This window comes from Zosterops lateralis (assembly GCF_965231275.1).
Source record: "Zosterops lateralis genome assembly, chromosome: 2".
NCBI lineage: Eukaryota > Metazoa > Chordata > Aves > Passeriformes > Zosteropidae > Zosterops > Zosterops lateralis.
In genome coordinates, this window is record NC_139763.1 from 4,979,765 (window position 1) to 5,006,502 (window position 26,738).

Below are 26,738 nucleotides of genomic sequence, written 5' to 3' on the forward strand. Positions count from 1 at the left end.
GAAATGCTTTTTTGGGGGAGTGAGTTTAGGGGTCATTCTTTCATTAAATTCTGCTGTATATTTTTTTTTTTTTTCTTCTTCATGCTGAATTTTTTTTCAGGAGAGGTAGATGACTTGCACTAAGCAGATCCATTGACTGACAAGTGTCTCCTCTGAATTTCAAGAACTAATTGCCCTCAAAAAAAACTGTTATTGCCTCATCTGTTTTTCTGCCCTAAACTTGAATGCTTTGGGATGGTAACTTGACTGTTGACACGTTGTCTTCCTACTTCCCCAAGTACTTATCCACACTTAAAATACTTGGGATTTTTTGAGGGGAGGAGAGGCTCTTGGGCTCTTTTTTTTTAATCATAGTGTTTGATTATCAACAGTACTGAGTTGTATAAAGGTGTGGAACAAAGGGACCCTTTCATATAAGCACAAGTTTACTGTCAGCACTGGAGTATCTTGAAAAATGTACAGAGGTCAGTGCTTAGGACAGGTGGTATTCTGTATCTTTATAGATAAGGAGATATTTACAGGCAAAGGAAACCTGAGATTCCTGTCAGTTAAAAAGTTTATGTGTTATTATGCCAACTGTAAAACTGTCTTTAAAAAATGTCTATAAATTATTCAGATTAGAGCCTGTTAGTTGCTGCCACTGGATTTTCAGGTGTCCAGCTAGAACTGGAATTAGGGTGTATTATGTCCTTTCTTCTTTTAGGATCAAACATCCATGTTGAAAAGCATTTCCACTGAGGAAATATTATAGAGCTTGGATGAGTAGAAAATATACCATAAAAATCTAAATGTTCTAAGAAATCCACCTCATTAGGAAACAAAAAGGACACTTCTGTCCCGTGTGAGTGATTTTAGAAAGGTGGCATGAAGCTGCCCAGAAAAACCTAAAACTGCACCCAAAAAAAAAAAAAAAAAAAAAAAAAAAAATCCTGAGGTCAGAGTAATTTTCCATTCAAAAGTATTTTTGTCAGGAAACTCAAGCTTGTGTATGAAAATGTATGAAAATGGCAGAGATTATTTTTTGTGTAACTCTGCACGTACACTCATTGCCTCCTGTGTGCAGCCTGCAAAGCAGCTACACAATGACAAAGTTCCAGTGAGTAATGGGGTTTTTTCTTCAGGCTTTATGTGTGCAGGGATTTATATATATCCTCTTGCAATGAGTTATCCTGTGTGGTAACTGCAGAAATAGATTTGGCATCAACTTCCTTGCCAGTTAAGGAAAGTTATATACGTCAACATACTTATGCAGTAAAATGCCAGATCACAGAATAAGTTCTGTAGGACCAACAGCAATGGGCAAAAGAAAAATAAAATCTGTTAAGTCTGTAGTCATCCTGTGCTAGAGCTGGATAGCAAATGTGGCCACTGCTCAAAATGAGCAACTTTTGTCAACTCATTTGGTCAGTTTTGAAATCTGAATTTCTTCATCTTTTGGAAAGGAACCCGTCAGGTGCTGTGTGCCCGTCTGCTTTTGGGTTCTTACCCAATTTCCTTCTTTGAGGAACACACTTCTAATTGTGCCAGTTGAACGAGGTTAAAAAACTCATTTGCACCAGAAATACCCACGATGGTTTAAGGTCAGTGTGACTTTTGGCAGCAGCAGTTTTGCCTTTGATGGCAGAGATTGTGCACCTGTGCTTTGGCTGTTCTGGTGCCAAAGGTTTTCCCGTAACAGGGTCTGAACCAGCCTGAGCCCAGCCCTGATCTGTTTTACAGCCTTGCTGGTGGCTGGCCCTGCAGTGCAATGGCCTGGGTTGCAAACACCTCAGCAGGCAGCAGCATCCTGAATTGCAGCTATTAAACTTGGCATTGCCTGCTCGACCCGTGCCCTGCAAAGCTTTGCTGGGACTGCTCTCCTTTAAGAGACCTTTGCAATCTCCGTGCTTGTTTTAGCAAACTGATCTTATCTGAGGATCAAAATAGATTTTAAAGGTGCCAAATGCTGGTAGTATATCTCCTATAACAACACATTTGTTGCAACAAGTGAAGGTTTAAGGCTGAACAGAATGTTGGGCTTGGCTGCTCTTTGCTCTCCCTTCAGCTCCAGGGAGGCTGTGGGAGGGATGTGAAGCCCTCCATGGTACAGGGATCTGACTTTTGGGGCTCTTTGCAAGGTGCTTTGCACCCTGGTCTCTGACTTGGGCTGTTATCACTATGTTTCATAAGGATAATATTTACTTGGACACGTGTGGTGTTTTTCTTTCCTGTGCCTTACTATTAAATCCACAACCAAAAGCACGTTGCTGTGTAATTACACGCACATGTCTTGCTTTGGGTTTACAAATAAAATTGCAGGTGTCTGCAAGGGGGCATCTCCATCAATTCAAACAAATAAGAGCCCTCTTGTAAAACTTGCCTTGTTTCTCCTTTCAGCCTCATTCAGCTGGAATGAATTCTGCAATTACCTTTGGTGGCAGAGGTCTGGGAAGGTGCTGGGGTTTTATTTTTCATCTTCAGAAATGATGTTGTGATGATGCTGAAACACTCTGCAGCACTTAGAGGGTGTTATATAACAAGATAAGTGTGTGCTCAGAGGAGCTGGAGCGCTTTGGCCAGGAATTTGGGCTGGGGAGAAGAGTCATCAAGGGTCAGGCCTGTGTCAGGGTGTGCAGTGGGGAGGAGGTCAGGCAGCCTTGGAATTTTGGAACAGAGCCAGATTGGAGACACTGCTGCTTCAGGATTTCTTCCCAAACACTCTGACTGTGGAGCAGCATTAAACCACAAACAGGATGGGGCATCTCTCAATCCATGGGCAGTGCTGGAGAGTCCTGAGAGCTGCACAGAGAGTTGCTTCATGACCTGTGCCCTGGGTGGTGAATGTCTGCTCATGGGCAGAGCTGAAATCAGGGTGGCCAAGGGTGTTCAAGGGCTTTCCTTGCCCCATGAACCCCAGCTGCCTCACAGCCTTCAACAATGACAGCACAAGGTCACATCTTTGCACTCTGCTGTCACAGCCACAGCACCTTATGGGACAGGAGGTGGTGGATGAAACCCAGCCCTGAACAACACTGCCTGTGCCTGCTGGAAAAGCCCCTGTCCATTCTGTAGTCCACCAGAGTGGATTTCCCTGCCACCATCCCTGGAGCACACCCAAAGCCTGCAGTGAGTTTACACCTCAAAGCTGTGCTCTGGCTATAGCAGGGAGCTGGACCCCCCCAGATGCTATTAAACACAGGAGGGGGAAGGAGAAAATAGACTTGTCTAGTGCTGTTTTGTCAAAATCCAACCAGGACAAGTGCAAACTAATTAGAAATCTAGACAACTCCCATATAAAACGCAACGGTGTGTCATGTGTGTGCCAACAGGCAAAGTGATTACTCAGTTGTTGTTCAGGCAAAAATTCCCACTGAGTAAGGTCAGAGTAATCACCTCAAGATCTGTCCCTCCTGTGCTTGCCCCCAGTTGCCACCGTGCTTGCTTTCCATGTGAGGAGCTCCAGGCACTCTGTGATCTCAGGGCTTTGCTGACTCAAGGCAAGGCTTGGCACCACACCTGGACATCACCGTCCTCTGGGAGAGGGAGCACAGCCTTGTGGGCTTCTGCCCATTGTCCTCCTGCCAGCCCCTCCATCCCTCTGCCTACTGAAATGAAATTGCCACAGGGATTAGGCAATGCTGCCTGTGGGAGGGATCACAGTCCATTGATCACCTTCCCCAAAAGCTGAGCTGCTCTTTTCCCCACTGCAGAGGGGTGAGGGAGGATTGCTGGTGCCCTTGCTGTATCCCTGTGCCCCCTGAGCTTCAGAGTCCTGAGGCAGGTGCATGTTTTGCTCCATCTGTACATTTTTGGGGTTTGTATGCACTGGGGATTCATCCTGTGCTCTCTTGAGATCTGTAATGGTAGAGATGAGGTATTTTTGGCCAAAATCCTAGATCTGTCAGATCCTTCACACTTCTCCCTAAATCAGTGTTACTCCTCAAAGCCCACCTCCAAGGCCTCTCTATCCTGGAGGTCCTTGCCTTGGCCTGGTTCCCTTATTCTGGGTCACCTTTCAGGATCTGGACCAAAGGTTTTGATCTCCACAGGGCGGGAGAGGGTGGGTGTGCTTTTTTTTTGAGGAGCAGCAGGTGGCTTTTTTTGGGGTGGCTGCAGTCCTTTTAGTAACTTGTGTAGTCCTTAATGTCAGTGTAGCAAGCACTGCTAGACGTTAAACTGTGTCACAATGTCCCCATCCTTTTATTTCAGGGATTTTCAGTTCCCTGAATCCTTTTCCCCTTCCTGTGCCATCTCCCTGCAGGAATGGATTGCATTCCTAACTTAAATACCAGGGGCTCTCATCATCCTCCCACTGCTCCCCATCCACTGTCCTGGGCAAGAAGCTGCCCCAGCCCCTCTCCTGAACTGTGGGTTTCCCTGCTGGGTCTTTTACACCTGCCCCAGGCCAGCTCCCCTCTGCTCTCCTTTCCTCCCTGGGCCCCACCCAGCTTTATCTTGGACACAGACAGAGATATGACACACAGCTGTGTTCACCTGGCTGCTGATGTGTCCCCAATTAGACCAAATGCCAAGCCAGCACAGCAAGGAGGAAAGGAAGTTATAGGGAGGGCTTCAGGGAAAATGTCCTGCTCTGTGGCAAAGGAAAAATAAAAAATGATTTGATTTACAGAAAAAAAAAAAAAGGAGGCTGCAAGGTGGACTTCTGGGCCAGTTAGCAGGACTCATCCACAGACAGGACAGTTCCCACTTTGACTTCATTTTCTTGTGCTCAGTAGTGGTTTTCTCTTTATATTTCTCTTTATGTGCCCCTGGCTTGATAAACCATAAAATCACAGAATGCTTGGACTTGGAAAGGACCTTAAAGGTCAACTCCTTCCCACCCCTTGCCATGGGCCGGGAACCTCCCACTGGAAAAGATGGAGATGCAGCTTTGGAGGTGGTGTAGCAGCAATGCTCTGGGAGGAAATGTCTCCCTTTCTGCTGCTGTGGGGATTAAGTGTGGCTGCTGGGAAGGAAAAGGCCTGTCCTTTGGGAGAGTCTTATTAAGGGAAACCAGCTATTAACAGGTATATATGGAAAGGGTGGGGTTCCTTATTACTGCACTCATTTCAGCATCTCCTATCTGCCTCAGGAGTGCATCATGGTGATATCAGCCTTTATTAATATAAAGCTCAGTATTACACACCCCTGATTACCCCACAGGTGTAATTCAGTGGGTCTCTGACACTGCAGCCTATCTGATTAAAGTGGCAGTGGAGTGATCAGCGACACCAAATTAAGCTGTCAGTGTTGAGGATCTTTGGGTGTAAAGTTAAATTATATCCAAGGATTAAAAACCTGAGAGACTGTGATCTAATTAGCTGGAGTTTATCCTGTGAGTGGTTGGGATGTAATAACTTGGTGATGCAGAGATGAAAATGCCCAATGGCCAATTTTCTCTGTGGGAAAGTGAGAAGTTACTTGGGTTTGGTATGTGCTGCATGACTCTTCTCTGTGTTTTTTTTGATTTTTTTTTCCAGTCTAAGGAATAGATCATTGTGGAAATATGTAGTCACTTTAATTCTTTTCCAAGCATGTATGGATTACAGAATTTTCCCTCTCTCTTTGAGGAAAAGTATCTTTATCTCATTCCTGTCTTTATTACAGAGTTACCACAAAACTCTAATTAGGGGAAGCATGTTTTTAGTGGTGGGGCTGCTACGAAATTAGTACTTCTGTTCTGAAGTCCAGCGTTGACATTTAAATGTTGTGTGGGAATAAAAAAGCCTGCATTTCTTGCAAAACAAAACTCAATTATTCCTAATGAAAAATTTCCAGAAAGCTTTCATTTTTATAGTGCAGGTGTCTTATATTCTACTTCCATACAGATTGTAATAGAGAGATCATAGTTTTAAGAAAACCCTAAAACCTAAACCATAGTTTAGAAACCACCCTATCAAAACAATTATCTCACTGATTTTGTTAATATGAAAAATTGGTTTCTTGCCTTCTTGATAACACTTAGATCTAATCAGCTCTGAAAAACATTTAAATTCTGTTTAAAATTAGTTTCTGGTTGTTGTTTTAGTAGAAAACTCTTCTCTCAGATGTTTTGATCACTTTTATTCAGGGCAGTGTTTCACCCTGGTAGCTGCAGGGTGGCTTCAGATGGATTTTATGGGACTCAGCACAGCTGAGCATGAGTCCCACAATATTTGCCCAGCCATGAGACATGCAGGTGTAATTATATTTGCCTTTATCATTTTCTCATGGCTGCCTTGCTGATAAAGCTGCCCTTGGTGAGGGACCTGCTCATTTCCATGGCTGTGAGTGCACACACAGACACCAGGGCACCCACTGGGCCATTCCAGACTCAGAGGGAGGGGAAACTCATCTCTTTGTCAGAATTAAAGCTTTTCTGGTCCTGCTGTTGGGAGTGGGGACTCTGATGTGGTTCAGTCATGGCTCAGGACTCCCCTTCCCCTTTTACCCTTCTCTCTCCTCCATACTTTGCTCTGTGAATTCAAGTCCCTCAAACTGACCCTTGGTGCTCAAACTGGCCTCATTCTGCACAGCTTGGAAATAAATAACCTTCTCCAAGTGCCATTATTCTGTATCCTCATAATAGTTCTGGCTTTCTTTTCTTTTTCCTCCTCTGAACTCGGGCTTTTGGTGTCCAGAGGAGCCAGGCTGTTCTGCCCTGTCAGTGTGCAGAGGTGGGAAGAAGGTTTTTATCATCTGCCAGTCACTGGATGCATGTGAACAGGCAGGAAAAATCAAACTGGGCTTTAAGGCCAAAGATGAGCTGAAAAAAAAAAAAAAAAAAGGTTTATTTCAATGGCAGTGAGAAAGTGGTAAAAGGGATGAAAAGAATTGTGTGCAACTTAAGGAATGAAAAATGTCCCAGATCCAGTTTCTTTTCAGTTGCTTCTTCTGTACATCAATGTTTAACTGTACAATTTTAGGGAGGGGATATCTGGGGATCAATACTCATGTTTCAAGTACTGCCTTTGACCCATTTACATGACAAGCTTATTACTTGGTATCTAAATAAAGGCTCTGGTGATAAATAACCAATACTGTTCCCGAGTGAGCTGTACAGGAAATGTGCTGGTTTTCTACTCACTCAGTTTCCAGCTGGGGAGACACGCACTGGAGTGAAAGCTGGGCCTGGACTCATGACTGGAGATGTCAGGAATTGGAAATGGTCATCATTGCTCACAGCTCAAGTCTTCCCCAGCACCCTTTTGTTGTTACTTTGTCTGGTTTCTCTCTCGAGGGATGTGTTTTCCAGTCTTCTCACTTCTCTCTCATTTCTCTTTCCCTCAGTATTGCAATTCCTGTGGAGCTTCCTCATTCCTTTAAAACATTTCCCACATTTCTTGTGGCCAGAAAATTCCTCATTCACCTCCACATCACTGAGGGTGAGGAAGAGCAGGAGTATTGAGGATGATTTGAGGAGAGCTGGGATTACATTTCTACATTTCTAGTGGGTTTGGAATGGTTATTTCAAGGGCAAAACCTGTAATTTGCTCAGAATTCATATTCATTTCATGAAAGCAAAGTTCTTCCTGTTCAATTTTTAATTGGCATTTTTAATATATCCTACTGTGTGCTAGAAGAAAGAAACATGTTCTCTTTATGCTTCCTCCCACTTTTTGATTCTTTTCCTTTCACTCTGTTCACTTCCAACATCTGATCAGCCAATTTGTTTACCTAAGGTTTCTCAAGAAAAATATATGATTTGTCATGTGCACCAAAACATGCTAAATGGATAAAAATAAGAAATGTTAAGGGGTTTTTGAGTCCCCAAATCTCTATATATTATATTAATTTTCCCAAGAAAAGTTTCATGAATTATTTTGGAGATGTTTCACATGGTGAGGACTCTTTCAGGCTTCCTCTCCTGATGGCTTTTTTTCCCCCTTAACCAGAAATACATGTTCTTTTGCCTGGTGTCATTTTTATACTTCTACCATTATCTCCCATGCATACCTTTAAGTATTTAATTGATGCTGGAGACTGTGCCCTGTTCAAAAACAATTACATTAATTCCTGTATTTTTTCACCTAATGTGGTGTGTGTCTGCTGCAGCCTACAAAGGCTTAATAACAAGGCTAAATGCTCTCTGGGGGTGCAGTGAAGATTAAGTTGGCTTGAGTATGGAAAGTGCAGGAAATAAAGTGGAGGGGAAAGGCTTTTGTTCAGCTGAAGAGGGGTGAGAAACCTTTTCCTCACCTGAGGCCACACAGGGTTCCCAGGCACCAGAGTCTCTTGCAGAGGCACACACCAGTCTGGATTTCCTTATCAGCCAGACCTGGGTGAGAGCACAACTGCAGCCAGTGGGATTTGTGCTCTTTCCTGCCCCACAGCACCAGGAGGATCCTTCATCCTGCTCAGCCTGAAGCCCCCAGGGGTGGCACAGCCCCCACATGGCACCAGTGTGGAGCTCTGCACCCACAGGATGCTGAACTGTGGGAATGAGCCCAGGGGAGGCCATGAAGATGATCATAGGGCTGGAGCACCTTTCCTATGAAGACAGGCTGAGAGTGTTGGGGTTGTTTAGCCTGGAGAAGAGAAGGCTCCAGGGACACCTTAGAGCACCTTCCAGGACCTAAAGGGGTTATAAGAGAGCTGGAGGAGGACTTGTCACAAGGGAGTGCAGTGATAGGACAAAGGGGATTTGCCTTCAGCTGAAGGAGGGCAGATTTAGCTTAGAAATTAGGAAGAAATTCTTCCCTGTGAGGATGGTGAGGCACTGGAATAGGTGGCCCATAGAGATTGTGGACTCCCCATCCCTGGAAGTGTCCAAGGCCAGGCTGGATGGGGCTCTGAGCAATTTGGGATAGTGGAAGGTGTCCCTGCCCATGGCAGGGGGTGGAACCAGATCTTCTTTTAGGTCCCTTCCTAAAACCCAAACCATTCTATGAGTGAGGAAATGGGAGTCCAGGACGATCCTCTGGGACAAGAGTGGAAAAAGAGACTAGACAAAGATCAGTAGAGAAGATGAGGACCAGGGGTGGGACTTTGCAGGGCACCAGTTGGGGAATTTGCCATCAGGGTGGAGGATTCACACCTCTGTACTCAAGAGTCATCTTTCAAATTCAACCAAGCAAGGAAACAGCTCAGCCCTAGCCCTGTGCAATGAGAGTTGTGCATGCACAGGGATATTCCCTGGTGGAAAACAGCACTTGTGGTTGTAGTAGAGGGACAAGCTCATGATTTTGGGGAGGGTAATGGCAGGAGGGGAGGGAGGTCCACATTGATGTGTGTACAGGCAAGGTGTTGCAAAATGATGGTTGTGTCAGCAGCTGGCCAAGCCACGTGGATGCAGTGAGGCAGAACTTGTTGCCTTTAGCCTCATTCTAGGGAGCCAGACTGGGTAAAGCAAATTTATTAACCCAGGATTTAATTTTTAATTTCTCCTGGAGGAGAAAATTCAGAACTCATTTTGTTCTTTTCTCCCCTTCCCTCCACCTTTACTCTTGCCATGCCTGAAAGGAAAAGTAACCAGCTGAGGTTTAAGGTGTCAGACACTGATGCAATGGCAGTGCAGGGTGAAATAACCAGTTGCAAACCCTGCCTGGGAGCGTGGAAGATTTGCTGGTGCCGTGTTGAGGGACAAAGCTGCCAGTGGTGCCTGAGCTGTGGCTTCCCAGGCACTGTCCCACCCTTTTAGCCTCTGGTGTGGGCACTGCCCTCGGTGTTACTGCCTCAGCAGGCAGAAGTGCTGAGCCAGAAGCTGCCTGCTCAGGTAGGGTTCCCATCCTGTCTCACAGAGAATTCCAAATTGCGTAAGGGCAGGTTGGAAGCCTTGCTGGGGCACGGGGGAAAGGGAAGTTGTAATGGGATAAGTGTATGCAAGGGAGGATCCTGTGGGAGAGGAGAGGGTGACAGCCAGGTTTCTCTCTGCTGGCTGGGGAGCAGATCATTCCCCTGCTGATTGTTTTTTATTCTCAATCTGCTCGCTGTTCATGGTGTTCGACCTGATGGCAATTCCTGTTACCTGCTCTTGTGTCCAGCGGGTCCCTGTGCCATCACTAACAGCTGCTGGAAGTGTAAGTCTTGCTTTTCAAAACTAAATTCCTCCCACTGGGTTCAGTTTCTCCTGGACATGTGTACAAATGTGCCCTCTACACCCACCTGGACTGGGTGGCTGTGAAGAAACACTCACAAAGTTCCTTACAAGTCAAGCACACAAACCCTTCAATTATAAAAGGGAAAACCAAGGTAATATGATGTGAGGATCTGTATCAGACCCCTACACTATGGAAAGGGATGCATGGTGATTTTAAAAAAATAAAAATCCCTATAATGACTGTTTGGGGGTGGGACCATGTGGTGAACAGACATCTCTCTCCCAAAGGTCAAAAAGGTCAGCAGGAGAAGGAGTTGTGTGGCCAGCTTCCTCCAACATGGGAGAGGCAGCTCATCTCAGAAATGGGAGGCAGCTAATAATGGACTGGCTATTTCAGTATCCTTCCTGGTTAACAGAAATTGATTGAACAATCCAAAGGTGGGGGTGAACTAAGTGATCATAAAAGCCAGGTCACCACGATAAGACTCGTGGATTTCAGGGAAGGTATGGAGCTGGCTGGTTGTTATCTGGGACAAAAGTCTGAAGGGTAAAGGATGACTGGCATCGAGACACTGCATGCAAAACGTGCTGGTAGACTTTTCTGATGCAGCAGCCAGCTGGAAAGCTTTGTCTGGAATGCCCTGCAGACCCTGGAGAGGAGTTTGGTACAGACAGGCACAACCTCACTTCAGATGAGGCACAAACTCCAGTGTGGGGAGCAGTTCCTTGGCAGCAGCAGCAGCAGACCAGAAAGACTCAGCTGTGAACAGGGCACAGAGAATGTCCAGTGGCAAATTTGGCCTTCAGCAAGAATGGCCAAACTCTAAACAGACTTGTGCTATGTTATGGGCTCTCTGGATCTGTTTGTGTTTTGGGATTCCAGCACGTTGTACCTCGAGTGTTTCGCGTCCGCAGGAATGTGAACGGCACGAAAATCAAGATTAGGGTGATTGATACGGTGCTGTTTGTTTGCTAACCTGGTTCCAAAAGGTTATTCCGCTTTGTAGTGTGCTCTGGGTTATAAATGAAAGTATCCTGATGTCTGGGTTTGCTCTGAAATGTGCACAGGGAAGCCAAAGGTTCACGGTGCCCTGAGCTGTGCTGACGCATTGGCCTTCCTGCAGTCTGGGGAGACAAGGGATGTAGCTCTTGCTACAATAATATTAATAATAACACTGATGAAGAACAAGAGATTTGAAAGAAATCTCACATAATTACCAGAGCCCTGTGATTCAGCCAGCTTTGTTGTCTTGCAGCCCTCTTGCACACCGAGTATGTTCTGTTAGCTACTGCTAGAGGTTCCCTTTACTGTTACAAAGCTGGAGCAAGAAGAGAAATATGTGCCATGTCCAGCTTTTCCTGTTCAGGGAGTAATTTTTTCCATGACGTCTAATCTTTTTCTTTTGCTGAACTGTCAGCAAAGCCAGACCACTTTGGCTTGGCATTTTGCCCACATCCACCTACATATTTTTCTTAACAGCAAACAAACTAATTAAATGCCTTTATCTTATGAGGCATTCCTTTCTCTCAGGTAGTTACTGATTAAAAAAAAATAAATAAAACTTCTCACTATTTTGAGAAAACAAGAGATGAGTCAGTGTGTTCACAGTCTGGTTTATTATTAAATAAGAAGCCAGGATCAAAAAAAAAAGAGCAGGGTGGAAAAAAAAATAGTGCTGTCACATTGTGTTTGTGGCCAGTGAAAAAAGACTGTTCTCACTCCAGTGAGCATTTCCAATATCTATTAAAATTCATGAGCAATACATTTGCACATGAAGGTGGACAGGGGTGCATAAAAGAGGCAGAGGTACCTCTCATGTGACAGATTATTGTAATAAAATGTAAATTTTATAAACCGAAGTTCATATTGCTTTGTGTTCAATAGCCCTTTCAGTAATGCCAGCTGGAAGTAGAAAGCCAGTTATTCAGAGTCAAGAGAGGTTCTCCAGCTCTAATAGATAACAATGACCTTAAAAAGACAACAAATCTTCAATTAGTAACTTTAAAAAAAAGATGGACATTTTTAAAATTAATTTATTGGGAATGGAAAAATTCAGACAGGCCAACTAAACCAACATCTGCTATTGGGAGAGCGGGGCATGGGGGGATAGCAGGATGTGATCTCTGGAATCTGTGGCTCCCAAGCAATTCCCCTGATGATTTGGATAAATTCCCTGGATTTATCTTGTCCAGTGGGTGTCAGGACACATCTGAGGTGCAGAACAGCACAGGATAACAAGGAACACAGAGCATGGCTGGGTGATGCCATGAGAGCAGTGGGGCTGGTTCTGAGATGGTTTCTTGTGGCAGGACTGAGGAGCAGAGTTGGAGCTGGTGAGGGCAGGTGGCTCTGGTGTTAATCTGAGCTGATGCCCGTGGACCTCCTGGGCCTGAGCACTGACTGCAGCACCCTGACCAACCCAAGGCACCAGCCAGGCAGCGAGTGCTGAGCACGCTGATAATCCCTTGCCAGGACAGCAGCCACTGTAATGCTCTAAGCTAAAGTGAAAACAACAATAAAGAGGTCTTTGGTTGTCTCCTTCCCTAATATTAAGCCTGGTTCTAGGCTTGCCTGTGTTTGTCTGGAGAACAATTTGTGCCCCAAGACAAACCAGGAGACGCTTGCTGCTATTACCAGCAGCCCTCATTCTACCTTGGGAGGTGTTGCAAAATGTGTAAATCAGCTTAGCTTTTCATCCCTGGGTTGTCTTAATCAGGAGTTCAACTCCAGCCTTTGATGCAGGCTTTACTCACAACAGACCCATTAAGTTATTTGCTCCTGCTATTGTATATCCAGGAGATCCACACATGCCCCACAGTCACACAGAAGCCATCCAGACTGACACCAGTGTTTATGCAAATCTCCAGGATTTATCGTTTGGCGTAGACTTTTGGGATAAAGTGCCAACCCTGTATTTAAAAACTACTCTGCCAATGGAGAAGCATCCCAGCCCCAGAAAAAAAAAAAAAAAAAAAAAAAAAAAAAAGAAAAAAAAAAAGCAGGAGGTATTGGCTTCCAGTGGCACCATGTCTAATCCCAGCCTCCCAGCCCTGAATGATTCAGAAGCAGGCTGAGGTCTCCCATGCATTGTTTTGATCCCTAATCCTGCCTGGTCCTCCTCCTTTGATATGCAACAGGAGGCTGCTCTTTGCCAAGGGGTGATTAAGAGACACCAGATGCTGGAGGTTTGGTGGCACTGGGCAAAGTGGAGTCGGTGTGGCCTGAAAAAGGGGCTGGGGAGGCCCCATGGGTGGAGCTGATGGTGAGTTTGGCCAGACAGCGATGGTGAGGAGAGCTAAATAACCCTGACACCAGCTCCCACCCTGTCCTCCCACTGGGCCAATTACAGCAGGAAAACAGGCTCTGCCAAGCCCAGCCTTAAGTGTGTGCCTGTAGACACAAATGTGGGAGTCCCTGCCTCATCCCCAAACAGCCCAAAACTCATTGGCTCGTTTTAATGCCAGCCCTGCTCCTGCTTGTGAGCTCTGTGGATCACTTGGGCTCCACCAGCCTTGCTGTTCCTTATCTTAGCCCTCATCTTAGCACAGGACCTCTGGGAGCTCATCCTTATGGAAAACACTAATCCCTCCAGGATGCTGAGCAGGCTCTCATCTCAGGCTGCTGGATTTACCTCATGGTAAAACAGGAAACTCCTCAGCAGCAGCTGAATGAAGCTCTGAGCTTTCTGGGGCGTCTCCACTGCCTTTGGGCTTAGATCAGCACTGGTGCCACATGGGTGGGGGTTGAAGCTCCTGTGTCTGAGGGACCAAGTGGAAAACTAAGGGACTGAAGAGTTCCACGGATCAATTAATTGTCTCTGTGCCTGCAAAGCCAAACAAGCAAAAGTGGGGGTGTCATCCTGAGGGAAAACAGTGATCTGTGGTTTGTTCAGGTGTGTTTTGGAAAAAAAAAAACACCCATGACAGAAAGCAGGATGATCAGGGATTAGTTTGTCATGGAGTGAAGATTTCTTGGACTTTACATTCTGTTCTGCTGTGTCCTGATGGACATTTAAAAATAAGATGTGGGTGAAGAATCCTCATTGATTTTGTGCCAACTCAGGGCCTGTAAGCAAGGATATCACCCCATCATTAGGGCTCGGGCTGCTCACAAAGCTGTAATTTCTGTTCGGTTCTTGTAAGCCCCATAAAACCGAAGAGTCAGCATCACCTGGGGCAGAAGGGTCATAATTCACTTAGGCTCAGCTCAACATCACTGGATTAGTGTTGAGAGCAGAAGCTGAAGAGTTTGATACAACATGAGCATCTGCAGGGCCTGTCTGGCTAAGATAAGGGCTGATTAATGTGGAGGAAAATAGTCTTTGATTGGCTCAGAAGGCAGATGAGATTTTACTGTAAGACTAAAATGGGCCAGTGCCTCCTGGTGTCATCCAGGCATTGATTATTCTGGGCCAGATTCAACTCCTTGTGTATATATATGTATATATATGGTCTGTATACTGAACAGGTATTTTTGGTTTGCACCCATGAACAGAAAACTACAGTGTAAAAGCAGATGGGGTTGTGGTCTAGGCCTAAAACAAGGGGCAAGATGGGTGCTAGGTCTCAGAAAAGTCATTTTCCTCATTGTGAGGAGAAGTGAGTGGCAAACTTGGCTGATCACAGGTGCCAGGAAAGTTGAATCAGTCACCTTTGTTTAGGACAAATGGATGTTAAGTGTTACTGGAAGAAGTTACTTGTTCCCATGATAACCACTGGTTTGCAATCATCTTCTAGGTAATATTGTCACCTTATTTCTTTGCATCACAAAGGAAGCTTCCAGCAGCTTCTCATAGCTCCCCTATAACTCACCTCCAACCCCCAAAATGTTGCCATGCAAACCCAACACACCCCAAAGATCACCTCCAGCTCTGAGCCTTCCCAACACCCAGGAATCCTCAGCCAGTATCTCCAACCTTTCAAAAACTTTCCTCCATGCCTCAGTTTCACGAGTTATCTTCTGTGAAGGCAGAGCACTAACACAAGAGACTAAAGAAGCACTGTCAGCTCAGGATGAATTACATGATTATCCCCAGTACTTACTGGAGGCCTTCAGTCCCTGCTGGAAGCAGAATTAGGTTCAGCTCTTTGGTTCCTTCTGGGTTTGTGTCCACAGGCATAACCCAACCCCAGTGTTAGCCCAGGAGCCTGGGCAGCTCAACCCACACTGCTGGACAATGAGTTTTGCCAAAAATGTCTCACAAGCATCACTTGCCCCAGGGGACCCACTAGAGGACATACCTGTCCCTGGTACTCCTGCACTCCTCTGCCTCCCTCTAAACTCGGTCATGAGCCCAATGCTCCATCTCCTACATCAAAACCCTCTTGTAGCTCCCTGAGGTGTGTCCCAGGAGCTTCTCACTGCTGCCCTTTCCTATGGCTGTTTAACAACAAAGTGGAGGCAGCCTGGGTGGGATTTGGCTTTCCTTTCTTCAGCCAGCCCAGTTCTCCTGGGCTCACCTGGGCTGTCTGCTCTCCCTCTCTGGTCAGTGCAGGGCACTCAGCTCACCCAGAGGTACAGCCCCATGAGTGAGAAAGGTGGGATGAACAAATACATTGAGTTTTCCTCATTTTCTCTCCACTGGTTGCTGGGAGGGGGGCTTTGGCACACTTGCAGAGACACCCAAAGCTGGGTGTGCTGCATCCCATCTGGCTATGAAAATTTATATTTAATGAACAACCTAAACAACTGTGATTGAGTGTTGCTGAGCAGCCCTATTTGCCATGGTTTGATAGTCTCTGAGTTAGTCACCTACTTCTAGCCCTTGCAAATGTGTTCTTTTGGTCCTCTGTTGGTGCTCTCAATAATTAATTGGTAAGAATGTTGCCTGCTGTGGTCAGAGTACAGCCCCTGAGCTGGGATGTGTGGGAGGAGACCCTGCACTGCTGCCTGGTGCTGCTATGGGGTGACTCTGAGCCCTTGGTGATGCTGAGACAATTGGTGCCATGGATTTCAGCTCCATGGATTTCATGCTGTGCTGAGGCAGTGGGCTGAGCATCCCTGGCATCCCTGTCACTTCTGAGACTGTGGTCTGAGCATCCCTGTTCATCCAGCATGTTCTGAGCTGGATGATTTGGATAAATTCCCTGGATATATCATGGATGAATGGATGGATGGATCAGGAATGGATGGTAAGAGGAGGCCAGGGAGAGAGGCAGCAGTCAGAGGAAAACAAAACCAACCCACAGCCTCCTTTTGTCAGGAGCTGCCAGAAAAACACCTGGTGGAGAGCTGTTTTCAGCTGTTACCTGACACCAGGTGATATCACGGTGCTGTCTTGGGTGGGGTCTGCAGAGAACAACTTTTGATACAGGAACATGAAAGTTGTAATGGCTGGTTCAAACAATGGGAGTCAAGGGAAATAAAAGAGGAGGATAAGAAAGTAATTGTCATAATTAGGCAGGAGGGGAAAACTGAATAGGCTGTGTTGGAGGCAGAAAAAACGCTGCTGGGTTACCTGCTGCAGGTGTTGAGCTGTAATGGCAAAGTCTCAAAAGGAAAAATTAAGAGTTGTGTAATTAATACCCTATGAATAATGCAAATAGGTGCCCTCACAAGTAGTTGTATAACTGATTTTGTTACAGGGACGCTGCATGATTCCACAAAGTGCTTTTCATTTCCAGCTCTCTTCTTGACGTTCTTCCTCCACATTTCTTTTGCAGGAGTTGGCTTTCTCCTCACTGAATTCCTGAGTTTGCTGTGTCTATCCCCACTTTGCTGCTGCTAGAAAGAGATATTCCTAATAGCTCAGCTAAGATAGGAGGAAGTGAGAGGTGGATCCCTGAGGATCTCCAATGTAGGTGTCAGAGAGAGAGAGAAAAAACCTGTAGTGACTGTGCAGGGTAACAGGCTGAGTTACAGAGGATGTTGACAGCTGTACTCCCACAAAACACTGAAACAGCTTCTCCAGGGAAGCAGACACCTCCAGCCTCTGGAGATCACAGAGGAGAAAATCTCCTCTGGAGAGGGCTGAAATACATGGGCTGTCCTTTGTGTTCATTTCCTTCCCTGCCCCCTGCCCTATGAGTCACTGAGGATTCATTCACCTTTCAGCTCTGGATGCAGGAATTCACCACGACTCAAAGGGGAGAGCCCAGAAGAGGAGCAGGAGATGAAGAGAGGCTTGAGCACCTTTCCAGTGGCAGCTGCACAGGGAGGGAAGGAAGGGCAGGCTGGATGGACCCTTGGCATGTGTGGGGACTGCAGGGACAGCCTGGGAGGTACAGCTGGGTCACCCTGTAGTGACAACTTCAAGGGACACCAAATGTGGGCTTCTAGGAGCTGGATTAAGGTCTGGTGGGTGAAGTTTGTGGCTAAGACTGAGTTGAAAAAAAGACAGGACAGATACATTTGCAGCTTAATGACCTTTTTCAGACAAGATATCAACTACAGCCTAGGCACAAAGCAGGTACTAGATTGGAGCAGCCATTCCTTGGAGAGCCTCATAACTTCTTATTTGCATGTTTGATAGAAAATACCTCACCCAGATGTGAATATTTCTAGTGAGGAGATATTCCTGTCCTGGGTTCTCTTAATGGCTTGGTTGAAGGATGGGATGTCAAATAGCACTAAATTTAATCCATGGTTAAAGGATTATTTCTTGGCTCCTCAGCAGCAACATATTCCATGGAAACCTGTTGACCTTATGTGTGTCACAATATAATATTTATATCCTCATTAGGTATTAATCGTGTCACAACTGGGAGCTGCAGCCAAACTCTGCTGGCACCAGATGTGCTTGTACTGACTCCTTAACCTCCCTGCTGTCGGCCAAATTCCTTTTGGGCAAAGCTTTGGAGGATTGGATTGGTTGTTCAGGAAGAGCTTTAAGGTGTAGGAATGCATTTCCCACCCCCAGCAAGTGTTTTCCATATAGAAAAAAATTTAAGACTCACCCCTTGCATTTCTTATAAGAAAAAGAACCCAGAAACTTTGATACCCTTCTGACAGTGATTGGCTCAGTGCCAAGAGAGAAGCATCCATTGAACCTTTTTGCTGTTCTTCAAATCCTGTATCTCCTATTGGCAGCAGGCCAAATTGTCCCCCCTAAAACATTCAGTATTTAGGAAGGAGCCCAAAGGAAGTAAAAGGCTGTTTGGAGTGTTTCTAGCAGGGTGTCAGAGGTTTTCTTGGACAGCTGTGCTCAGCTTTTCTTTTGTTTTCTGTAACATTTGTTATTTTGATATTTTTCATTTATTAAACCTTTTGCTTTACAAAACACCTCTGAAGAGCAGTCTCGCTGAAATCATTTTAAGCCAATCTGCAAGGGCTGGACCCTCAGAGATTGGTACATTTAAAGGTGGTTCCCAACACTCTGGCCATGATAACCTTAATGATAACCTGTATCATTAAGGCATTAATAGCACTGGAGGGGGAACCAAACTCAAAATCTGAGGCTGACTCTGGCCTTCTGGCAGTTTTCTCCATCAGCACCAATGACTTCCCTCTTCCATTTCACTCAACTCTCATGGTCTGTTGGGCAGCAGCAGAGCTGCCCCCAAAGCCCCAGCATCTCTCAAGAGCTGGCCTGTGCCTCTCCCAGAACAGACCTCTCAAGAAATTAAACTTCATGTGGAGCTGAGGTGCTGGGGCTCGCTCTCCCTGCAGGACACACCATGTTTGCTCAGCAGCAAATCTCTGCTCCTCACTCTGCTGGCACAGGAGCTTTGATATCTGATCAAGGAAGATAATTGAAGCCTCTCAGGAGGCCTTCGAGGAAGCCATAATCCTCTGGCACGACAGTGTGGCTGGTGAGGAGTGGCCAGGGCTTGGCACGGAGCCCCTGGAACTCACCGGGCATAGAAAAGGGGGCAAGGGGACATTTTTAGCTGAGATATAGAAACTTAGCTTTGCTGGGAGCCTTCATCCACTTGGCTGGAAGATTTTGCCCCTTTGCATCTTGGTCTCCGGTGGATTTTGTTAATCTGGGATATATTCAGGGCCTGAGAGTAAACCTGGGGAAACAAACAGAGCTTGGGAAAACAGCAGAAGGGCAAGGAAGAGGCTTGATAAAAAGCAATGTAGCTCTGCAGCTGCCCACTCTGTGTGTGCGCATGGATGTCTGCAATGGATGTCAGAAATACTTGGTAAATCCCTTCTTTATGGGCAAAAGAATGACCCTTAGAGGAGCCACAATTACTAAAATATGGTAAAGAAGGCAGCTGGGGGGCAAGGGGAGGAGTCACAGAAATGGTTTGGGTTAGAAGGAACCTTAAAGATCTTCCAGTTCCAGCCCCACTGCCATGGGCAAGGACACCTTCCACTGGACCAGGTTGCTCAGAGCCCCATCCAGCCTGGCACAAATAAACCACAATAAGCCACTGCAAAGAGATGAGGCCAAAAGCAAGTAAGATACTTGCAGCTCCTATAGCTTTTGGTGATGCAGGAGCAGCAGCCTCATGTATCATTTTGGATCTAAGTCCTTCCACCTGGGTTTGGATTTGGGTTGTTGGGATGTGGTTGGAACTGTTGTCAACAAGTAGCCTTGTAGAGGAATCAATGGGAGTTTGTGTCCTGTCTTGTGTGACTGCTAAAAAGAAGGTAAAGATTACTTATTCTGCCACAAGAGGAGGTAGAAGCAGAATCCAAGGACAAGATGCCTTTAGACTGATCAAATAAATGCTTTCAAGGTTTGTTTTTTTAAATGTGTGAATATATGTACACATATATATATTTATGTCTCTGAATATTTATAACAATACATACATATCTATTAATATTTTTTAAAATGGTAACTGGAGAACAGTGTAGGATTCTGGAAATATTTAAATACTATAGATAAAGTGGACACTGTGATAAGTGATTGGGATGTGGAAGGTGTTTTCCCTATGAGCACTGTACTTCCTAACTACTTAGAGAGGAATTACAATTTGATTTTTTTCCTTGGGCTTTTAACACAGGAAACTCTTCAGGCAAAAGTGAATTTGAAGAACCTCACCCAGATTGTGCTTTCTGAGTTGGGAACAGCCATACCAGTGTTCATGGCTGAGGAAGTGGATGTTTTTTCCTCTTTCTTTGCAGATGGGATTTGCTTTCTGACAGCAGCAGTGTCCTACAGGAGTGGATTACAGGGTTGTGGCAGAGCTGTGATGTGTCTAACTCCAAGCTTTGGCAGCCTCGAGGGACACACCCTGAGGCAGCTTTTTGCCATGTGGATGCTCTGATAGACCTCAGGGAGCTGGGATGGAGCAGCTAAAGGCGGGAGCTGCAAACTGCTGTGGGACCAAGCAAGTCAGTGGGACCAGGTCAGCAAAGGATTGCATAAGCAGAGATGAGTTGTGGAGGGGAGCTGGGGTTGTTTAGCCTGGAGAAAAGGAGATTCAGAGGTGACCTTATCACTGTCTACAACTTCCTAAAAGGTGGGTGTAGCCAGGTGGGGTCGGTCTCTTTCTCCAGGCAGCAACTGACAGAATGAGAGGACACAGTCCTAAGCTGAGCCAAGGGAAATATAGGCTGGATATTAGGAAAAAGCTTTTCACAGAAAGAATAATAAAGTACTGGAATTGTCTGCCCAGGGGAGGTGGTGGAGTCACCATCCCTGGATGTGTTTAAGAAAAGACTCGATGTGGTACTCAGTGCCATGGTTTAGCTGAGGTGTTAGGGCATGGGTTGGACTCAAGGATCTTCGAGGTCTCTTCCAACCCAGTGATTCTGTGAAATTCTGTGAATTCTGTGAGTTACTGTCATCTCCATTCTCATGTTTCAGTCTGCAGAGTGATGGCCCTGTCCATGAGCAGCTTGTGCTGGGGGGTAGTTTGGTGGATACATTGACCTGAGAGCTCCCTGCCTTGACAAGTGGCTGATTTTCAGTCACTTTAAGTGGCTGATTTCGTAAAAATGGGCAGTGAGTGTTGTGTGAGTGAGTGCAGGCACGTGTGTGTGCCTGTGCAGGGAGGGGCACAGGCACCAGGCTGTCCCTGTGAGGGCAGGGAGGAAAGAGCCACCCTAAAAATCTGGAGTGGCTCAAAATCCCATCCCTATTGCTTCCTACCTCACCCTGTCCCTGTTGATTCCTCATGTGAAAAATGAGGTTTACGTTTTTTGGTAAAATTTAAAAAGTTTAGTAAAAAGATATTAGAAGATAAAGTAAAGGGTTAAACAGTTGGGTGTTTGGTATTTAGTTAAGAGTATACTTATTATTTTTGGACATATTTTTTAAACACTTTTTAAAATTACATTAGTTTGTTGCATATTTATAGACTATTATGCATATTTATATTTCTTTACAGACTAATTTTTATATTTTAGGAACTGTTTAGTATGGGGGTTTTTGAGGTTTTTTTAGAGTATGTGTGGGGTTTTGGTTTATTACTTTTAGTTTGGGCTTTGGTTTATACTTTTTTTAGATGGTAGATGCTGGTATATTAGTAGTAGGGTTTTTATTATGTGTTTATTGGATGTTAATTTGATTAAATAGTTTATGCATAATTATATTAGTTATTACTACTACTATGTGGAAGTTTTGTTAATAGTGGAAATAAAAGTTATTTTAACATTATATATATATATATAGTATTTATTTTAATATTTGTGACAAGCCAACTTTACAATACGTATTTATAACACTTGCAAAGAGCTCAGACAGGGTTGAGCAGTGGGTTGGGTCCTTCCTTGGTGTGTCCCACTGCCTTGTGGTGACCCTTGTGCCAACCTGTGACACTGGAGGTGCCCTCTGCAAGCTCACAGGGGGGACAAAGTAGTGGCACTCACTGGGAGCCTTTGTGGCACACCTCTGGGAATTTTACATGGAAGCAGCCTGATTTTACTCGTTTTTCTGGATGCTGTAGAGCATTGGCTGGAGCAGGAGGGAGCAGAGGAGGTGGCATCTGAAGGAGCAGTTCCAAATGTCTGCAGGCGTCAAGCACAACGCTGGCCAAGCCCCAGAGGTCGGCGTCCCTCTGGTTTTAATGGGAGTCAGATGCATAAAATCCCTTGGAAACAGGCTGCTGTTGTTAAAGGAGTGACAGCCTCCCCTGGAGCACCTTTTCTTGATTTGCTTCAGGCTAGAGAGTCTGGCAGCACAGTCCTGAAAATACCATGGAGCAGAACAGTCCCTTTCCAAGGGTGAGCTTGGCTTGCTGTGCCACTGGGGGCTGCACCTTCTGCCTGACCCTAACACAGCTCTGCTTCCCCTCTGCCCTTCAGCTGCCAGCACCCACCCCAGTGGGGGAAAAAGGGAACCCCCTCTAGGCACAGGCTTCTGCCAGCAGGGAGAGGCTGGTGTATTCCTCCACATTTGTTGGCCTTTTAGTTTATTTTTCCTTTTAACTCCTCCAGGAAGGAGGAGTTGAGTTACCTCTCAACTAATTGAGAGGTGAGGGAAGCTCAGAGGGAGGAGGAGGAGGAGGATCAGGTGTGCCTCAGCTTCCCCAGTGGCACAGGCTGGTTCTGAGCCACGATGACTCCCCAGCCCTTTCTCTTTGCTGGGTGTGCTTGCCAGCACAGCTCATTAACAGCAGCCTCCACCATTGGGCTTCACCCTGGCTCGAGTGGCTATTTTGGTTACTAAGGAGGAGAAATGAATGGATAAAGTCTCCAGTGAACATCTGCACAAGGCCTCCTCCCTGCCAAAAATTGGCTGGCAAAGCCCAGCCAGCCCTGTGAGCTGGAGTCACCTGTAGCGCGGTGCTTGCCGGCACATGCCGAGCCAGCTGCAACCCAGGGCAAAGAGCTGCTGCAGAGCTGCTGCAGAGCTGCTGCAAGGCTGGTGTAGGGCTGCTGCAAGGCTGCTGCAAGGCTGCTGCAGAGCTGCTGCAGGGTTGCTGTAGGGCTGCTGCAGAGCTGCTGCAGAGCTGCCTTGTCCTGGCAGGCCTTTGGGAAGGAAGTACAAGGTGCTGTGCTAAAAGCGGGTCTGGGGCAGTGTCCTTGGCACAGCCATGGGGAGCAGTTCTGCAGCTCTCTCCTTCCCCAAAGCTGGCAGAGACAAGGATGGGAAATGAGCTCCTCATTTTCCAACTCTGCAAAGATTTTTTTGCTTTGGAAATGACCTAGAGGTGGGACCTTTTTGGCAGAGAAAGCATTGCCCTGGTGAAAGGGAGAGAGTTGCAGGCTGTGGGTTGTACCTGTGGCCAGAGAGCTTGCCTGCATCTGCACTGGCTGCCCTGGTTTGCTGCACCAAAGCGAATTTCTTTCCTGGGAATTGGTGCAGTAAGAAACGTGTTTGGACCCCAAAGGATAAGGGGAGAACAGAGATGATCCTGAGTGCAGTTTGGCTTGGTGAGCAATGGAGCAGTACCATCTTTCTTTGATAAATCTCCATCAGAATCTGGATTTGTGTTGAGACCAGGGGAATAAAGGCTTTTCTGCTTTGGGAAGCCAGTCATCAATCTAAGTTTATCTCAGGGCATCCAGCATCTTCTTCAAGCTGGGATGGCCCAGTCTGCTGAATAGATTTTAAATCTTACCTTTTTTTAAAGGAAGATGTTGTCTTCTGTGAGCTGAGGAGACTGGCAGAGGTTAGGCTGAAGTCAGCCTTTATATTCACCACAAACGTCTAGACTTTGATTTTGCAAATTCCTAAACCCCACTGCACGTGTGCTTTTGGATGTAGCTCCCGTGATAGAAGTTTCCAATGTCAGTTGTAATTGAGGCCTGCTAAACCTCCTACAATGCCCCTAGCTAAGCATCTTTGCAAAAGCAAGGCAGTGCTGGGGCAAAGCCAGCCTCACTGGGGGTTTTAAAACACAGCAGACATCAGTAATTCAGCACAGGACTTGGCATGTTTTGCATGTTAGTGGACTAAGAAAAGCAATCCTATTTAAATAGATAAAAGGGAAACATATTGGACCCAGTCCCTGTTGAGGCAGGGTCAGGGCATGAACTCCTGTGAAAACTGGCTCTGCCAGGATTTATTTCCTCTGATCCGATCAGCCAGTGGAGACTGGGGTGGGGGAGACTCATCAGGCAGATTTCTCTCCTTGTGCATGTTCTGAGTTGGCCCATGGCCCTTATTCCTGTCACGGTCAAGGGTTACTCTGTGCCCCTGGGGCAGAGCAAACGGGCTCCTGCCTGCTCATCCAGGGGAGAGTGCAGAACATCTTTCCCCTTTTCCTTGCCACAGCTGTAGTGTTTGTCTTACACTCCTGCATGTTTCTACTCGAGTCTCTTAGACAAGGTGTTTCCGTGTGGATCACAAGTTGCTCTTTATTACCTTTTAAATGGTCTTAGCTCTACATCACTGCAGAGCAAAGCCTGAAAGCCTCTCCCACAGTATTTCAAAAACACCAGGTAAATAAGGTAGTGGCAGCACTGATTTAAAATCCCATTCTTCCTCAAGTGCCTGCTGAGTGTTTCTCTATAAGCTCAGGGCTTCTCTAGTGCAGCAAGGAGGGTTTTCCAGCCCAGCTGGGTGTCATGCCAGCCTCTCCAGGGTGGCAGTGTCCCCAAGGCACAGCCTCCCCACCCTGCTCTCCATCCCAGCTCACTGCCCTCCTGGCCCCGTGTCTCACCACCAACAGCCCCTGACGCTCAGCCCGACGTGTTGGGATCTGCCTGTGCCACCTCCCCTGGAAAGGGCTTCCTGTGCTCCTACCCTGCCCTGCTTAATCAGCACTCGCCTTGGGCTGGGAGGCTCTCCCTGGCTTAGGTTGGCAGCAGTAGTGGACATGGCAGTGCTGGGTAAATGGCTGGACTTGATGATTTGGGAGGTCTTTTCCAACCTAAATGATTCTGTGATTCCATAGGAGTGCCTGGGTTTGGCATTTTACCACAGCCCTGGCTCAAAGAGCATCACAGAACAGAGAGGGAGGCAGTGGAGCAGTGCTGTGAACGATCCAATCCTCTCCAATACCAGACTGGTGTGGCCAAAATTGTTACAGGCTTCATGCAGAGACCTGGGCACACTTTCAGGTGGTTTTGGCCAAAAAACAGGACAGGCAAAATGCAGCTGGGCATCTTCCCTCAACCCTCTGGCCCCAAGACTGGTGTCTGAAGAACCCGCTGCTCTGTCTTCCTTCCTTGTGTGGGTCTTCTCCAAAGAAACACATCAAAACCCAAGGAAGGGGAAAGAGTGGATGGCACAGGGACAACGGGATCTGATCAACAGCTGAGCCCAGAGACAGGCAACACAGGTTTACACCCCATGAGCACTTTAGCACCTGCAGCCTTTGCCTGGGATTTTTGGAGACACCCATGAGCTGGTCTGCACCTCCTGCCACCCATCTGGGGTTAAAGGAGAGAGGAGGAGAGGAGCTATCCCCTCCTCCAGACCTCTCTGCTAAGGGACGCCTTTGCAGAGCAGCTCCCACATGCCTTGTTTTTCTTGCCAGCCTGATGTTGAGCGGAGCCAAGGTGGTGCAAGAGAGGAGAGGAGGCAGGAATGAAAGGGCTGAGGTTTGCCTCGGGGCCTCTTTGCAATCACCCAGCAATTCTCTCTCCCCTTTTCCGCCACCTCCGAGCAGCAGCGTTTGAACCGCAGGCTTGTCGAGTCCTCTCGAGGCTTGTACAAACACGGCGCTGAGCAGCAGGTAAATAAAGCTGCCTGGTGCTGGGAACAAACTGCTGCAAAGACAGGTAATGTAATGCAGCAGGGGCTGTGCCTGCCCCGGGGCAGATGGAGGAGCCAGGAATGGGGATGGTGTGAGGCACCTTCCCCGCTGCTGGGGCTCCTGCTCAGATGCTGGCAGGAGTCCAGACTGTGCCACTGGAGCTGTGCAGGCTGAAAAACCACATCTAGAGATGAAAAGGTGAAGGTTATGGTCACAGGCATCATTTCACTGTATCTTTTTTTTTTTTTTTCCTTATGTTTCTCCCTAGGCTGAAACAGCCACCTGAGGCCATGGTCAGATGCCCAAAGGAAGATGAGTGCAGTGTCTGCAGAAACCCTGCAAGCAACCTCTGCCTGATCCTGGAGGTGAGCAGGAGGAATTGATGTTCATCTCCCAGCCCTCTCACCTGCAATGGAGCAGTTGGGGACCTGGAGCAGGCTCAGCTCCATGGAGCCCTTTGTGTCACACTCCACCTCAAACCCACCTCCCAAGCCTACAGGTTTGTTTTTTTTTTTTCAAGAACACACCTGAGATTGGAAAGAGACAAAGAAATACCTGTAAGCTTTAGGTCAACAGCTAGAGACTTCAGCTAAGTGAGAGGAGGAAAGTTACCCGTAGGAGACCTTTACAAAACAGCAATTCCTAATTGCTGCATTAGTGCCAATTTAGCATCCCCCACTCACCCCTCCTGCCCCCAAGGAAGGCTGGTTCATGGGAGAAATACCCACTCCAATACTGGCAGCATGTCATTGCAATCCTTTGTTGTTTTTTTGTCCAGTGCCAGCTGTGTTGCCTTCTCTGTAATGCATAGCTGGTGCCTATTGTTGTGAAAGCATGGAAATAAGGACTCATGAGTGTGGCCTCATGTTTAATTAGAAGCTAATGTCCTATTATTATTAGGCACTGAAGGAATGTACTGGCGAAGCAGTGTTTGAGCAGTTTTAAAAGCATTTTATAAGTGTACTTTCCCCTTGCCTTGCTGGTGTGAACCACCTTTATTAGGAGGTTCAAGACTGCTGTTACCTGGTCTTACAGCTCTTTTGCACTTCAGGCAAGTACCGGAATTTAAGTATCTTTAATCTCACTGTTCAGGAGACTGTGAAATAGAAGGGAATGGTGTGTGCAAGGCTAAGCCGAGCGTTTAAGCTTGAGAGACCAAGAGGTCTGTGGCTGAATTTGCTATATTGAGACAGTGATTAAGCACAGCTTAATGAAACATGGCCACCTTGTTGGTGTTCGAAGAAGTGGAAGGAAG

The 26,738-nt window shown here is 46.5% G+C and overlaps 1 long non-coding RNA gene across 1 annotated transcript; it reads left to right on the forward strand.

Annotated features, from left to right (window-relative positions):
* Nucleotides 1–4,867: 4,867 nt before the first annotated feature.
* Nucleotides 4,868–25,994, forward strand: LOC310923900. Its single transcript, XR_014592717.1, has 2 exons — nucleotides 4,868–5,006; nucleotides 25,752–25,994. It is a non-coding gene; the product is annotated as an uncharacterized lncRNA (long non-coding RNA).
* Nucleotides 25,995–26,738: the final 744 nt, after the last annotated feature.